Consider the following 16,726-nt stretch of genomic DNA (forward strand, 5'->3'; position numbering starts at 1 on the left):
ATTTGATATTAGATGTAACTTTTTTTTCAGCATAAACTGACGCTGCTTCTTACTTTTTTTGTTCATTGCAAAGAAAACTTTGAGAAGCGCGATGAAACTTGAACAATACAGTATCCGCACATGACACAACTACCCAGTGGACGCTCAGTGGAAAACTGACACAGAATTTGGCTATACCTGTATGAAGTCGTGCCTACACTCTCACTAAGACTACCTGAGACGGAAAATTTCACAAAAGACTGTCACTTTCTTTTGGTCTAACAATAAAGAGACAACCTGTTGCAGGGTTCCCAAGACTCAGTAAAAGTATAAGTGTGGCATTAAGTATTTTTTTATTATCAGTGGCCATTTTTGGTCGAAAAAACATTTGTTATATTGAAATTTATGTTTTATTAAAATGAATTCCATCAATCATGATACAGTGCATCTGGAAAGTATTCACAGCGCATCACTTTTTCCACATTTTGTTATGTTACAGCCTTATTCCAAACAGGATTAAATTAATTTTTTTCCTCAGAATTCTACACACAACACCCCATAATGACAACGTGAAAATAGTTTACTTGAGATTTTTGCAAATTTATTAAAAATAAAAAAATTGAGAAAGCACATGTACATAAGTATTCACAGCCTTTGCCATGAAGCTCAAAATTGAGCTCAGGTGCATCCTGTTTCCCCTGATCATCCTTGAGGTGTTTCTGTAGCTTAATTGGAGTCCACCTGTGGTAAATTCAGTTGATTGGACATGATTTGGAAAGGCACACACCTGTCTATATAAGGTCCCACAGTTGACAGTTCATGTCAGAGCACAAACTAAGCATGAAGTCAAAGGAATTGTCTGTAGATCTCCGAGACAGGATTGTCTTGAGGCACAAATCTGGGGAAGGTTACAGAAAAATTTCTGCTGCTTTGAAGGTCCCAATGAGCACAGTGGTCTCCATCATCCGTAAGTGGAAGAAGTTCGAAACCACCAGGACTCTTCCTAGATCTGGCCGGCCATCTAAACTGAGCGATCGGGGGAGAAGGGCCTTAGTCAGGGAGGTGACCAAGAACCTGATGGTCACTCTGTCAGACCTCCAGAGGTCCTCTGTGGAGAGAGGAGAACCTTCCAGCAGGACAACCATCTCTGCAGCAATCCACCAATCAGGCTTGTATGGTAGAGTGGCCAGACGGAAGCCACTCCTTAGTAAAAGGCACATGGCAGCCCACCTGGAGTTTGCCAAAAGGCACCTGAAGGACTCTCAGACCATGAGAAAGAAAATTCTCTAGTCTGATGAGACAAAGATTGAACTCTTTGGTGTGAATGCCAGGCGTCACGTTTGGAGGAAACCAGGCACCGCTCATCACCAGGCCAATACCATCCCTACAGTGAAGCATGGTGGTGGCAGCATCATGCTGTAGGGATGTTTTTCAGTGGCAGGGACTGGGAGACTAGTCAGGATAAAGGGAAAGATGACTGCAGCAATGTACAGAGACATCCTGGATGAAAACCTGCTCCAGAGCGCTCTTGACCTCAGACTGTAGCGACGGTTAATCTTTCAGCAGGACAGCGACCCTAAGCACACAGCCAAGATATCAAAGGAGTGGCTTTAGGACAACAGCTGTGAATGTCCTTGAGTGGCCCAGCCAGAGCCCAGACTTGAATCCGATTGAATTTCTCTGGAGAGATCTTAAAATGGCTGTGCACCGACGCTTCCCATCCAACCTGATGGAGCTTGAGAGGTGATGCAAAGAGGAATGGGCGAAACTGGCTAAGGATAGGTGTGCCAAGCTTGTGGCATCATATTCAAAAAAACTTGAGGCTGTAATTGCTGCCAAAGGTGCATTAACAAAGTATTGAGCAAAGGCTGTGAATACTTATGTACATGTGATTTTTTCAGTTTTTTTATTTTTAATAAATTTGCAAAAACTTTTTTCATGTTGTCATTATGGGGTGTTGTGTGTAGAATTTTGAGGAAAAAAATGAATTTAATCCATTTTGGAAATTAGCTGTAACATAACAAAATGTGGAAAAAGTGATGCGCTGTGAATACTTTCCAGATGCACTGTATACTGTATGAACGTTTTCTGAGCCAACATAAAGTATTCCTTATTCTTAAAATTTTGTTACTTCAGTATTGGATTTGACCTGTATAATGCAAAGTTGACTGACTCACTCGCTCACTCACTCACTCACACAATCATTAACAAAAACAGTATTTTCCATTTAGTTAAAAGGCTGAAATTGGGCAGGATGGTACATCTTAGGGCTGCTAAGAAAGGACTTTGTGATACAATAATATGTGGCAGGAAAAACTCCCCCTACAATAGACAAAATAAATACTCCAAAATCTCAAAAATGCTTTTACTGATTTAACTAAAATTTCATGAAGTAATAGACAAAAATAAAATTAACTGATACGTTTTTTTTTTTGTTGATGTTTGTTGGTAATAATGTTGTAGCGAGTGGTGTATTCTTTGGGACCACATCCTTTATCCATCTAAACACAGAGCAATAGAACTTGCTCTATTGTGCCACCACCACAACAATAACACACTGACTAGGCAGAGGCTATAATCACGCAAAGAAAGGGTGTTTCCGTATTTATGCACATGAATGTTTCTGCCAGAAGCAAATTCCATATAATCCCTTTTGTTACTCCTCAAAATGAAGTATAAAATACATACAAATTCAAACTGAATTTGATTGCAGAGCATGCTTATACACATATGGTTAGAACAACAGGGTGGAGGATGCTGGACCCTTGGTGGTGAAATACATGAATTATGAAGTACCAGTGGAGTACCAGTATGCTTACCAGTCTACATCGAGCCCTGAGTACAACACAAGCCAGGAATGACGGCATGCCTTGGTAAATTAAATGGTTGTGCAGCTCAGTAAAGGGGTTCTCCATGGACAGAACATAGAGGGAAGTGGGCATTGTATATGGTTCATCATACCTGTTCTTCTCTGCACAATTCAGTTCATTCCACAGACCACATAAATGTGCAGCCTGTAAGCATCAGTGCTATATGTAATAACAGGTTAAATTAAACCATGGTTCAGTGTATATTACTTTTGATCTAAGCACTCCAAAACTTTATAATAGTACAAGATTACAAATCAAAGTGTTTTTCAGGAAGTGCTAGAGTGAAATTACATTTATACTGGAAATTTCCATTATTTCTACAAATTACCTGTATCGATTCATCCTGTCAACAGCTTTCTGTAAAATTGTGTTTTCCAATGACCATCACCAAAAGTAAGTCAGTCAGTAAGAAAACTAGGAACTGATCTAAGGCACAAATGTTTTACAGATGGACAATTGTATGTACGATATTCAAAAGTAAGGATCTGCTGTGAATTAATGATATTATCTATCTATCTATCTATCTTGTTGACACCTGTAACTAACCCCCAGACAGTGGCTGAAAAACAATATAATACAGCACATCAGCTAACTACCAGCATGATAGAAAGCAAGGTATAGGTATAGCTATATGGAAAATGCACTTATGCTGTCTTTATAAATTACTTGGTGGCAGCAGACTTTTACCTTAGCCTTGATACCCTGCGATTGCTCAATAACATTGGTACAAGAGGATGTGGGGATTGTCAAATTTTCTCATCTTAGGGTTGAGGGCTTATACTAAGCTGTTGTGAATGCTTGGGAGGCCACTACCATTTTCATTTTTAAATTATTTATACTTGAGTTGTTCACTACGTATTTGAGAAATTAACTTATCATGCACAGTGCAAATGAGTGATTTATTTACTTTTGTTAATGATTAAGTAAAAATGACAGATTATATAAATAAGATATACACAGTTCCAGGTGTTGTTTATGTGTATGAAAGACAGCAAAGAGAGTATGAGAGTAAAATTAGCTCTGTTTTATGTTTCATTTCACTTCTTTTTTTGAAAATTGTGTTGCGTGCCTTAAGAAATTCAACTGTGTTGACATCTGTGCTGATAAGTGTGACCTTTCATGGTTTATGCCTATCACTGCTTTTTTTAGAAACAACATTGTGCTGTTTATATGCTTAACACCAGAATCCCTGAAGCCTACGAAAAACCTTCTAATCCTGGCCCACTTTAAATCCATTTGAACCTCTCCATTAGTGTCTTTTGTTTTGTAAATGTGTTGATCAGCACAAGCAGCAAGCAGCCTGCTGTCCCATCCCCCCCACCACCACAGGAAGGGCAAAAAGTTCTCCCAGCTCAAGTGTTTAATGTGGGAGTAAGGTGCCTAGAATTGTAGAGGGTAAATAATATATCAACATTTGGAATTCATACATTTCATGTTTTAGTAATAATTGACAAAATGTAAACATGAAGTGTATAATGTGTGAAGAATGAAATCCAAATATCAAATAAACAGTTTCACAAAAGGTACAAGTATAACAAAACAAGTGCGCTTTCATTCAAGAATATAACCGAAGAAAAAGAAGTTGGTTTAGGGTAAATTGCTGAAGTGACTGCTTCGGTGGTGCAGCGGTAACAGTTGCTAACTCATAATCAAGAGATCACAGCCTCAGATCAGAAGGTGGGGAGGGACAGCATGAATGTGACTGAGAGAATAAAACTGAAAAACACTCAGATAAGCCACTTGAGCTGGGAGAACTTTTTGCCCTTTCTGCAGCAGTGGGGGGAATAGGACAGCAGGCTGCTTGCTGCTTGTGCTGATCGACAAATTTACAAAACAAAAGACGCTGATGGAGAGGTGCGAAGGGATTTAAGGTGGGCCGGGATTACAAGTTTTTCCGTAGGCTTCAGGGATTCTACTGTTAATGCTATTTGGTTATTAAATTGAGATGACAGGTTTACTTCATATTACTTTTTACAACTTTATTTCATAACACTATATTATGAAAGTATTGTCAATTGTTTTTCAGTCATCTTACAACGTTTTTTGTAGGCAACTTCAGAGGTGGGGTTAACAAAGTAGTACTTTATTCTCCCTCATAAAGTGACCAATTAAGAAGATATTTGTGAAATTAACTAAACAGTAGATCTGAATTGTATGTGATTCCAATTTCAATTTGCAGTAAAACGAATAACAGAATAAAAAGATAAGTAATATGAGAGACATAACATAATCAATACTAAGCTTCCATAATAAGACAGAAAAATCTGGGAGAATAACAACAGAATTATAGTAGTCAGTGAAATAAAGATTATAATAAGGTAGTACACATGCCAGCAGTTATGCCTTGATAGAAAGGTGTGCAAAAATGTACAGACCTTCTATGCTGGGTTTTATATTAATAGCAGAATAAGATGAAAGTGGTAAACATACTGTATTTATTAATCTATACATACATAAATACTTCCGCTTCATTTGTACTTGCCCGGCTGCCAGTAGGACTTTCAGTGGGACATTGAGTTGGGACAAGATAAACTTAAAACAATCAGATGAATTGGTGTCTTTCAGGGTCATAACAAACAGGTATGAAAAAATATATTTTAAAAAAGGTAAATGTATTGGAATTCTATCAGGTTTTTAGCAGCTGTATAAAAAAATGTATGGTGCAAAAAAAAATGTCATAACAGGGCCCTATCAGTAGTCTGAAAATTGGAAGCTAAATAGCAGTCCTTTGTGGAACTTGCAAAAGCTTACTTCTGCCCTGACTCTTCACAGCCAGTCTGCTTATCCAAAATAGACACGAACATTTTGTACAAATATTAGCACAGGTTTTTTCTGTACAGATTAAAATAGATCAGTGCAACAGGTTGGTTAATAAATTAGTTGAAAGTAGCACCCTGAGAGCCTTTAGCAGTTATGAGAATGTTCACTAAAGATAATTATAATTAACAAAACAATAAAGTTACAAATGAAACAGGGCCACTCTTATCCTTTGATGAGGAAATTAGGTTTTGTGTTTTGTAATAAATGAATAATTTTCACACAAATCTGAACAGGATAATTCAATAAACAATAGCATGGCCCCTGTCTATTGTTTAACAGAGATATTTTGGAAACTGGTGTTGATTACCAATTTAAAAAGACATGACTCTGAACAATCTCATGTTATCTGATTTTTGATCTGCTTGCTGTAACAACAAACTGAATTGGTCAGACCAGATCTTGTTAACCCCAGCAAAATTTTGCATCTACAGTACATCTGGTAAATTGTCATGCATTTTTTAAATCTAAACTAGGGAAAACTGAAATCTCTCTGCGGTGAGTCCTGGGTTCGTACCAGTTTTGTGTGCTTCAGTGTTTTATAGAACTATTTTTAGAAGCCTTATGCTCCTGGTAAGGCTACTACCAGCTAAATATTCAAAGATCATGCAAGAGACAAAATGCAGTCTTCATGGTTCTGAAACGATCCATTTGAACCACCTTCAGAAAAAGTCACATGACAGGACACCAGCTGGTGTTTTTTGTAGAGTTGCAAGGCTATGTGGCTTCTGGGCTCCTTCTTGCCATTTGACCCAGCAAGGGCATTAAGCTAAATCTCATTTAGGTGGGCATAGAACTCTACCAAGAGTGTGTATTGCCCATTGTCATGTTTTATTGGAAGGGAAAAATCCTGACTTACAGCAGGCAGTATATAGGAAATAAAAATAACCAGGAGAATCATAAGTCTAACAACAAGCTAAAGATCAGAACCGGGAGTTAAAACGCAATCACAAAATTCAAAAACAATAATGGGGATTTGAAAAACCAGAAGGACTAAATAATTATCTTTAATGCAGCAAAACAAGGTTTATCCATTGAGCTTGGATACCCTAGAAATGCAAGATTGACGTCACAAATGAGCACACTCCAGAGAATTCTGAGAAAAATCTCAATGGTGATGGCAGAAACAGAAACATAACATAGCGGTTATAGCCTGATATAACATAGCCTGAACGGTGAACAAAATGCCATTGAGGCAAAATGGAAATAAACAATCAATTTTCTCAAAAAGGTTCTAGAAAAAATCAAACCCCATATTTGAGTCTCAAAACCATAATACTGTAGACTGATAGGAACTGCTCAGGAATTTACACACAAAATAACAATAATTGGATATCATAACAGGAAATTAGTATTTGCAGATAATATTTATCTGACTGTCACTTTAGTCCCAAACTGTAATTCACATCTGAGTATGATACGGCTGGTATAGAAATCAGCATTTCTCAATCTGAAGTCATGGTCCTTCACTTACGAAACAGTGAGTTACTCCCTACAGTTTGCTGTACCGAATGGAGACCCTGAAGTGCTTCTGGGGCTTATTCACAATCATGTACCGATGCACTATTGGTATTATGAATTACTGGTGTTGATACATTTATTGCATTTTTTTTAAATTACTATTGTTCTGTTTATAATCATATCATGTTATTTTTTTCTCATTTCTTGGCATGAGTGCAGATTTGCTGTTATTTGCAATGATGCCCCTTCCCAACGTGTATGTGCAATCTTTTATAAAAGCATTATGCTTTGTCATGTGTCTAAATCTTTTAGATTCTTCTTTAAAAAGCTCACCATAATGTTTTAGTCTTTAGACTCTAGCCTGTTGACTAAGTATGATTTTGGTTTGCCTTTTTAATCCATTATTTTCCTATTTCAGTTTTCCCCGTGTGGTCGCCTATTTCCACCTGACCTGAGATCATACGTTTAAGTGCAGCAGCCTCACTACTGTGGCCATTGAATTCTGACAGCATGGGTAAAGCAGAAGCTATGTCCACTCAAACAGTCTTTAATAAAAAATTCTCATTCATGGGTTTCTATTCTCATTTAAGGTCATACATTTTCAGTAGTGTTGCTTCTGGTAAAGGCTACCAAAGTTAGATTTCTGCATTATCCAGGATGGACTGTATATCTTGACCGGCTAGATGGAATTAAGAGTTTATCTGCTGCTCCAGTAGACTGGTGAGGTGTTTTGGGCATATAAAGAGTTGTGTGTTTGGGTGGGTAGATTCTCATCTCTGAATAATATTACCATTTTGATTTTATTCTGTAGATCTTTCAAATGTGCCTACATTTAAGAAAAAAGACCAAAATAAAACCATTATTTATATTATAAAGGATTAAGTGAGCATGCAGTAAAAATAGCATTGTGTTTCAATGAGTTTAGTCTATGCATATTTTATTGAACAACTAGATAGTTTGTAGTTCTTAATATGAAATATATATGCTTAACAGAAGTCAGCACTTTGGATTTTAAATGTAATTCATGATCATCAAATATTTACTTTAGGTCTGGTATTTTCCAGAGTAGAATTTATTTTTTCTTTTTGTTTAAAACATGAATATGTTAAACATATAAAAAAAGCTAAAAGGACTAAGAAATTCCAAATTTTAATGACACACATGAAAAAGCATGATTTCAATATAAAACATACTTTATAGACATTATCAAATAAAAATATTTAGTCTGTGAGCACAGCATATGCCAATATGTTAATATTTGGAAGTGAAAATGGAACTGGCACTGTTGTCATTACTAATGATTCAGATTCTTGGCCCTACATTACCGATGACAAATTGAGATGTCACCTTATTAAACAGGACCAAGTGCAAAACAGCAAGATTAATTTTAATTTTAACCACTCAGTTTCAAGTACTTACAAGGAGATTCTGAAATCTGCTGTCAAACCCAGGGGAATAGAAGCAGAGTTTTTGCTATTAAATTTAAATGCAATATTTTGATTTGTGCATTTCTCTTTTATTGCCCTGTAAGAAATATTCTGAGTTATAAGAGAAAAAAAGCATCTGAGTCATAGACAAAATGAGTTACAATAAGATATGGAGATAATTTTAAAATATTGCATATTTTTATAAGCATGGGACAACATAAAAGGTAACACATGCTTATTGTAGTCAGGTGTGTATTTTGCACTGTTGGTTTAATTTATTATTGGCACTCCACATTAAAACAGATTTTAAAAAACACAGTCTTGAGGGGAAATATAGCATTTGAGTTCCAATCGATTCCAGGAAAAAAAAAGAGGCTATGACTGCAATGGAGTAGAGGACAAACACAGTGAACAATTAAGTATTGCAAAAACATAGCCTGGTCCAATAATTCCCAGTTCTTGACAATTTATGCTGATGGAAGGACCACAATATGGCAAACAACCTGCAAGTGCATAGGACAGTACTTTGAGTTGCCAAAAACAAAGCCCAATGGTGTAATAGAGTGTTAGGTGTTTTTGATGGTTTATGATTTACAAAGTTTCATGACCATCATTAATGTCTGCCTCTTTTATGAAATTCGGCACAATTATCAGAAACTTAATAGTCTTTTGCTTTTGATTCTGGTTTGCATCTTCAACCTTTATCAAATACATTAAAAAGAAAAATAATTACCAGTAAGGAATTCTTCATTACAAAACAAAGTAATTCATTACATCTTACAGGGTCATGGTGGCAAATGAAGTCATATCAATTCAAGTTTATTATCATGTGTACACAGTACAATGAAAATCATACCTGCATGTCTCCTTAGATTAGTTGACAGAAATTCAATAAAAAAACTTGTATAGCATGCAACATACAGTATATACTCACTCAGCAAATCATTATGAACACCTGTACATCTGCTTAGACTTGCAATTGTCTAATCAGCCAATCATGTGGCAACAGTGCAATGCATAAAATTATGCAGATACAGGTAAGGAGTTGCAGTTGATGTTCACATCAAACACCAGAATGAGAAAAAATTGATTTAAGTGATTTTGACTAGTGATGAGCAAATCCTGCTGAGTTGTATTTACTGTGAGTTTAGTGAAACCACAGAAATGTTCATGAATTTTGTCGAACTCCTTGAAATGCATTAAAGTCAGTGGAGTGGGAGAGACTGAACTAGTTTTGAGTGGATTATAATGGTGCAATGGTGTTTTATTGTTCCTGAGAGCTATTGAAGCATTTGCCAAGTTTATTGGACCAATTGTGGGCAAAAAGGTGATCTGTGCTCTGAGGCAAATGTGTTGACTACCGTGCCACCGTGCCACAATATCCCATGGGATTGGCTCAAAGTAACGGCACTAGGTACAGCTGGAATGTCTTCTTTGTTCCTGATCTCTGTGCAGATGCTTTGTACTACAACATGAAAAACATTTCTGTTTTAACGATGTGTTTACAAAGATTGTTCTACACATAAACACACATGAAATGTATGTATTCCAAATTACGATCTATTATTTCCCATCTAAAACTCAAGCACTTCACTTCAAGATAAACACCAAGCACTGAGAAACTTCTTTGCAAATTGAACTGTGGCAGTGGGTGGGATGGGATACCAGGCTGCTTGCTGCTTGTGCTTATTGACACATTTACAAGACAAAAGACGCTGACGGAGAGGTGCAAACAAATTTAATGTGGGCTGGGTTTACAAGTTTTTTTGTAAGCTTTGGTAATTCTAGTGTCCCAGGTGCTCTCTTTGGTGGCCAGTGGGTGAGTTCAGTTTTCTTTCAACTGTATCTTGTATTAGAAACATGTCTAACAGCATCATTATCTGTTATAAATGCTAGAAGGATTAACTGTCCATAGAAAGAAAGAAAGAAAGAAGAGTGCTAAAATAATGTGGTGAGGAGAAGCAGATCAGGATAGTCACACTATTAAAGAAAAATGGGTCCCTTGTCAATAGGTGTGGACACAGTACTCCACGAGTGTGATTACCATATATACTCGAGTTTAAGTTCTCCCGTGGATAAGTCGGAGCTTGATTTTACCGTATAATTTCCGGTATTTTATAATGTCGGTCGTATAAGATGAATGCGGAAAATATGCTAATGCTCACCTGAGAGAGTAACCATGGAGCACACTGCCTTTTATTTCTATGTATTGTACCTACATGACCACACGGTAAGACCTGAACTATTCCGAAATGACGTTTGCACTGTTTTGTTTTTTTGTATCTCACACCTTTATCATAAGAGCATCCCATATCTACTTTGGAGTGTTTGAACAGAAGAAAATATGAAGCTGGTTTTAAATTAAAAGTCATTGAGGTGGCAAAAGAAATTGGTAACTGTGCTGCAGCAGCAAAATTTGATGTGTCTGAGAAACTGGTGCATGATTAGAGGAAGCAAGAAGATGTTAAAAAAAAGAAATTTAAGTGTTGAATTTTTGAATGGGGTGGCACTGTGGCGCAGTGGGTAGCGCTGCTGCCTCGCAGTTCGGAGACCTGGGGACCTAGGTTCGCTTCCCGGGTCCTCCCTGTGTGGAGTTTGCATGTTCTCCCCGTGTCTGCGTGGGTTTCCTCCGGGCGCTCTGGTTTCCTCCCACAGTCCAAAGACATGCAGGTTAGGTGGATTGGCGATTCTAAATTGGCCCTAGTGTGTGCTTGGTGTGTGGGTGTGTTTGTGTGTGTCCTGCGGTGGGTTGGCACCCTGCCCGGGATTGGTTCCTGCCTTGTGCCCTGTGTTGGCTGGGATTGGCTCCAGCAGACCCCCGTGACCCTGTGTTCGGATTCGGCGGGTTGGAAAATGGATGGATTTTTGAATGGTCGTATAAGTCGTGGTCTGATTTTATGATTGATTTTTTGGGTTTCAAGACCCAACTTATACACGAGTATATATGGTAGCTCATACTGTACCCCATTAATGAACACAGAGATTAAGAAAAAATACAGAAAAATGTAATGTTTTTCTTATCTTATAACTTAATTTTTTTTTGTTTTAATTATTGTTCAGGGTGGTGCAGTAGTGCAGTGGTAGCGCTGCTGACTCTCAGTAAGGAGACCAGGGTTTGCATCCTGGGTCTTCCCTGCATGGAGTTTGCATGTTCTCCACGTCTCCTTGCACAGTCCAAAGACATGCAGGTTAGGTGAATTGGTGACACTAAACTGGCCCTAGTGTGCATTTGATATACGAGTTATGTGTGTGTTTTTGCCCTGAGATGCACTGGCACCCTGTCCAGTGTTTGTTCCTGCCCTGTGCCCTATGCTAGCTGTGACAGGTTCCAGCACCCTCGTGACCCTGGTCTGAATCAAGTGGTTTAGAAAATGATATGATATTATCGTTCATATAACATATTTGTTTACTTATAATGAATTTTATCTCTTTTTGTTTTCTCTGAAAAAATTGTACTGCTATACAATTCATGTGATCTTTTTCCACATATCGAAAAGTAGAAAGGACAAATATACATTATTAATAATCATAACACTGAAAAAGAAATTCTGTTACTCTACATTTGAACTAACTTGAAACATCTCTACTGTGAGAACAATTTGTTTATTTCATAGAAGAAACCAAATTACTTTTCAAATGTATCTGATATGAATAGATCTTTACAGATACAGCTGCAGCTTAAATCTCTTATTAGGTTTAACATAAATATGAGGCAATGACACTTCACAGGGTTGATTTTAATGGTCACTGGTTTTGTAAAAAAGAAAAAAAAGGAATCTGTGATCTTTGAAACAATTAATTATCATTTTGATGAAAAATAGAAGCAGCAGATGATGTTCCCCACATGACAATAGTCTAATGGGGGCAGTTTGAATTCTACATTTTTACAATGCACACAAAGATATGAGAATTTTCTCAATATTTTGAACTTTTTCATTAGGTAAGATATTTGCAGAATGCAGAAAATCCTGACTACTAAATTCAGGAAAAAATCATGCATTTATTTTATCCATAATCTTCTTTTAAAACAATTTGAATGTAGTATATCCATTGTTTATTCCTAAAAATGCTTTAATATTCAGAAATATTCATAACATTTTCCTAAGGTTTATCAAAATAAATACACAGTACTCCATTTTTAAACACATGCAGTAATTCAGTCTTTTATTCATCAATCAGATGAGATCATTTTAAGAAGACAATGAGGAGCTATGCCTTGAAGCAAAATGTGCCCCACATAATGGTGGTGTGGGACTCTGATTGAATTTTCTAATTATTATAATTTCTCTCCTTAACCAGAGGTATCACAGTTGGAAGAGGGAGACACATACTAGGTAGAAGGTGCAGACACCCAAGATCACTTTTTTGGTTCTTTATTAATCTTTTGGAAGGTTGTTCATTTCACCATTTTGTCTACATGTACGTTTTATGGACTTGAGTTATTTGTTGAAAATATTGTAGTTATTTGTTGAGGTAAATTATACATTTACTTTGGAGAGGTAATTTGTGTAAATATTTTTTATTGATTTCAATATATATTAAAGTAATTATTGTTGTTAGAGAGTTGTTTTTCATGGTGTGGGTATAAATAGGAATTGGAGTGCTTAGTCTCAGCCTTGTCCAATAAATATCATTTACAAGAAACTGCCTAAGGGTTAACTACACACATTGTGGTGAGCCATGAGAAGTTCAGGTTTTACTGTTCCCTACAAGTTGAAGCATTCAGCACGTATAGCCCCTTAAGTTGATTATTTGTGTAAATATTAATAGTTTGTGAATCAAATACATTCAAGCATATCTACATATGGCTGCCATATGCTTTATCTGTAACAATACATTTTCCTTGTATACAGTACATAAGTTAGAATATGTCAATAAGTGTTTCTTGCAATATCCCAAATACCTTGCAAAAGGTATAAACTTGGATTATGAGGATTCAAAGATAGATGGATCTTCAGACTTTAATTGTTTATAGAGTTGGTAGAAAGTTCCCTTTTTTCTCTTCTTTTGGCAATTGGAAAAAAGGATCAAACAGTTGGGTTGCAAAGGAAAACAGAATAAGTTTCTTTAAATATTACAGCATTGAGATAATGGTAAAAGAACAGGGGAAGTTTATGTAGATCAGCAAGGAAAGTAAAAAATATACCAAAAATATGATAGAAAATATTCTTAATTCATATTTTCTGAGGTTCTCACCAGTGAGAAGACTAAAAGTCTTCTAGTCTCCACAGGTATTATTACCTGAGAAGTGCTTCACAATTATCTATTTTAATCTTTTCTAATATATAAAGCTGAATGTGTATTGAACCTCCCGCCATTAAATTGTGCACAGATTCCTCATTTGCACAGAGGAAGACCGTAGGCTATGTTCTGTTCCAAATTTTTTCTCCCCTGGGGAACTTTAGTGAACTGCCCCTGTGCTTTATTAGGGAAGGGCCCCTGTGCATTTTTGGGATTTGACACAGAAATGCAAAGTTGTTCCACATGGTGGGTTTAGTCAGAGAAATTTTGGTTTGGAGTGAAAATTTTTGCCCCTATGGAATTTATTTAGTGACACATCTGCATTTCTTCCACCCCGGGGAGTGCCAGATACCCTTGCTTGCAAAAGATAAAGCCATCTGTCCAGTACAGACAGGTGTGTTAACTAGGAATCAACATAGGTTTGAGTGGGACAGATAGTGCTTCACAAGTATTTTCAAGTTTTATTAGAAAGCAACAAAAGTATTGATTATAGTGGAGTGTATGATACACGGTTCAGATTTTAAAAACCTTTAGGTAAGGCACTTTATTAGATGCCAGTCATACTACAAAAACCAGGGTGCAGACTGCAGATTGGTGCTTGAGCAGAGAAAACAACAAACAAGTTTGAAGCTAAAAGTCAAAGTTCCGCAAAGGTTAGTGGGAGAAGCACTTTTAAAATAATGTATATGTAACTAATTAGTTGGATTTACACATCCAGCTTAATTAGATTGGCTCTCAGGTACCCCAAAGTTAGCAGAAACCACAGAGAAGGACATATACCAAAATCAGTTTGGGTAGATACAGTATGTGTCAATTGAATCTTAATGTAAATAAGTATGAAGCTGAATATGTGGGAAGTGAAAATATTTAGTATAATTTTAAAATGTAGGGTCTGGAGGCAAATCAACTGTACTGATGCAATTGATTAAAAAGACTTATCATATGTTAGGCTGTTTGGTGATAAAGCCAATAGAAGTAATGAACTTGTGAGGAAACATCTACAACACCATGTGCAGCTTTGGTCTCCAAATTGCAAGAATGAAAGAACAATGCTATAAAAGGTAAAGAAAAGACCTACTGGATATATTCAAAACCTGGAGGGCATAAGTTATTAAGAAATATTAAAGGAGAATCATTTCACCTTCAGCAAATGATTAAGTGATATCATCAAAGTGTATAAAATTATCAAATGAGTAAGTAAAAGCAATGCCAACTGTTACTTTAAAAACTGTTCTTGAATAACAACACTGAGGCACAGAAGAAAATTAGTTACGTTTTTTTGGTGCAAATGTGTGAAAAATGTCTCTTTAAGCAGCAAACAATACATAAATCCGCCTGTGGAAAGAATTGCCCCTTTTTTGTGTGGTTTTATATACAGGGATGGGCAAAAGTAGGTTTAGAGTTGTCTGTATGGAAAAAAGACATGCAGGTTATGTTTGCTACACTCAAGCACACTTTAATAATAAAAATAACAAGAAGACAAATAATACAAATAAATAATATAACAATTAATAAATAATAAAACGAGAAGAAACTCTGTGTTTCGCATACTCACAACTGTAAACCTACTTTTGCCCACCCCTGTATTTGAATACATTTATTGTTAAATCGATTTTTTACATATTTCTTTTTCAATAATAAAATTAAATTAAAAAAAAGCAATACATAAATCACAGAGATATTTAAATTATTATTATACTGTGTATTTACTGATTATTTAACTTTAATCTGCAGATATCAGGTTACTTTAAGGTGACCGTGTGTATCTGACGAGTAGAGAATAAGCATTCACATATGAAATTTGCCCATAAGTCATCATAAATTTATTTTTTAAATACTTTTTACATAGAAAGCCTGTCCTGGCAGTAACTACATACTTTTTCATACCAAAACAATTTTTAAGTTACTAAATTAACAAGTGGAAAGAAGCAAAAAACACGAAGAAATGTCCCCATCACTGTGTTACCCTCAAAGGCTTAATGAAATCTGTAAAATGTAATAGAGGCTGTAAACTACAGTGCTGTTCTATTGCATCACAGCACATTTTATTTGGGTAAAATATAGGGTGGACAACAGAAGAGCCATTAAACATTGAGTTTAATGATGGGAAGGACATGCCATGTAACTGTGAGTGAGAAGTGAGACTGTATTACTGTAGCTTTGGAGCTTTTGTGGATATTCATTGTGAGAGGGTGTTGTTTTAGCTAGTCAGTGTCTTGTTTTAACTCAGCATTAGCAATGCTTAGTAGCTAAAGCTGCCCTTATTGTTTTGTTCATGTATATGTCATTTTGTTCTATTGCCATGTATGATAAGGAACACATCAATGACAGGACTGTGCAGGTTCAAAATGTCTACCTCCAAATCATCCTATCTGTCACATTGCATTACTAATTCACTTATTTTTCCTTCTTTTTCTTGCATATTCCAGAAGCAACAAAGAATTCAGGTTCATTGTGTATTAAGATGGAGAAGGCTACCAAGGGTCTAGTAAAATGAAGGACAGCTCATGAGGTGATTTCTCAGATACAGATACAGATACAAGTAAATTACCTGCTTTAACTGTTCAGTTTAAAAAGAGTACATCCATTTTATTTGTGTTTTCCTAGAAGTACATCTGCAATTTAACTGACAGAATGAGGGCTGACCCTTAGAGAAAGAGAGAGAGAGAGAAAGATTGAATTTTTGTAAAGGTGTTTCCCAAATAGAAATGCATTCTCTAGATTATTAAACCCTTCACAGAGAAACTGAAGCATGTTAGTATCTTCATTTTCTTTTTTACTTTTGGTACTAATCCTTTTCAGATATGCTTACTAAATAATTTCTAGCCTTTAAAGATAAGGCACAAAGGCTTGATTTTAATATAAAAGGATGAAAATCACCAAGGACTGACCTGTTTTTTTATATTATTCACTGAGATAAATAAAAAGAAT

This window comes from Erpetoichthys calabaricus, chromosome 3 (assembly GCF_900747795.2).
Source record: "Erpetoichthys calabaricus chromosome 3, fErpCal1.3, whole genome shotgun sequence".
In the NCBI taxonomy this organism is placed as follows: Eukaryota; Metazoa; Chordata; class Cladistia; order Polypteriformes; family Polypteridae; genus Erpetoichthys; species Erpetoichthys calabaricus.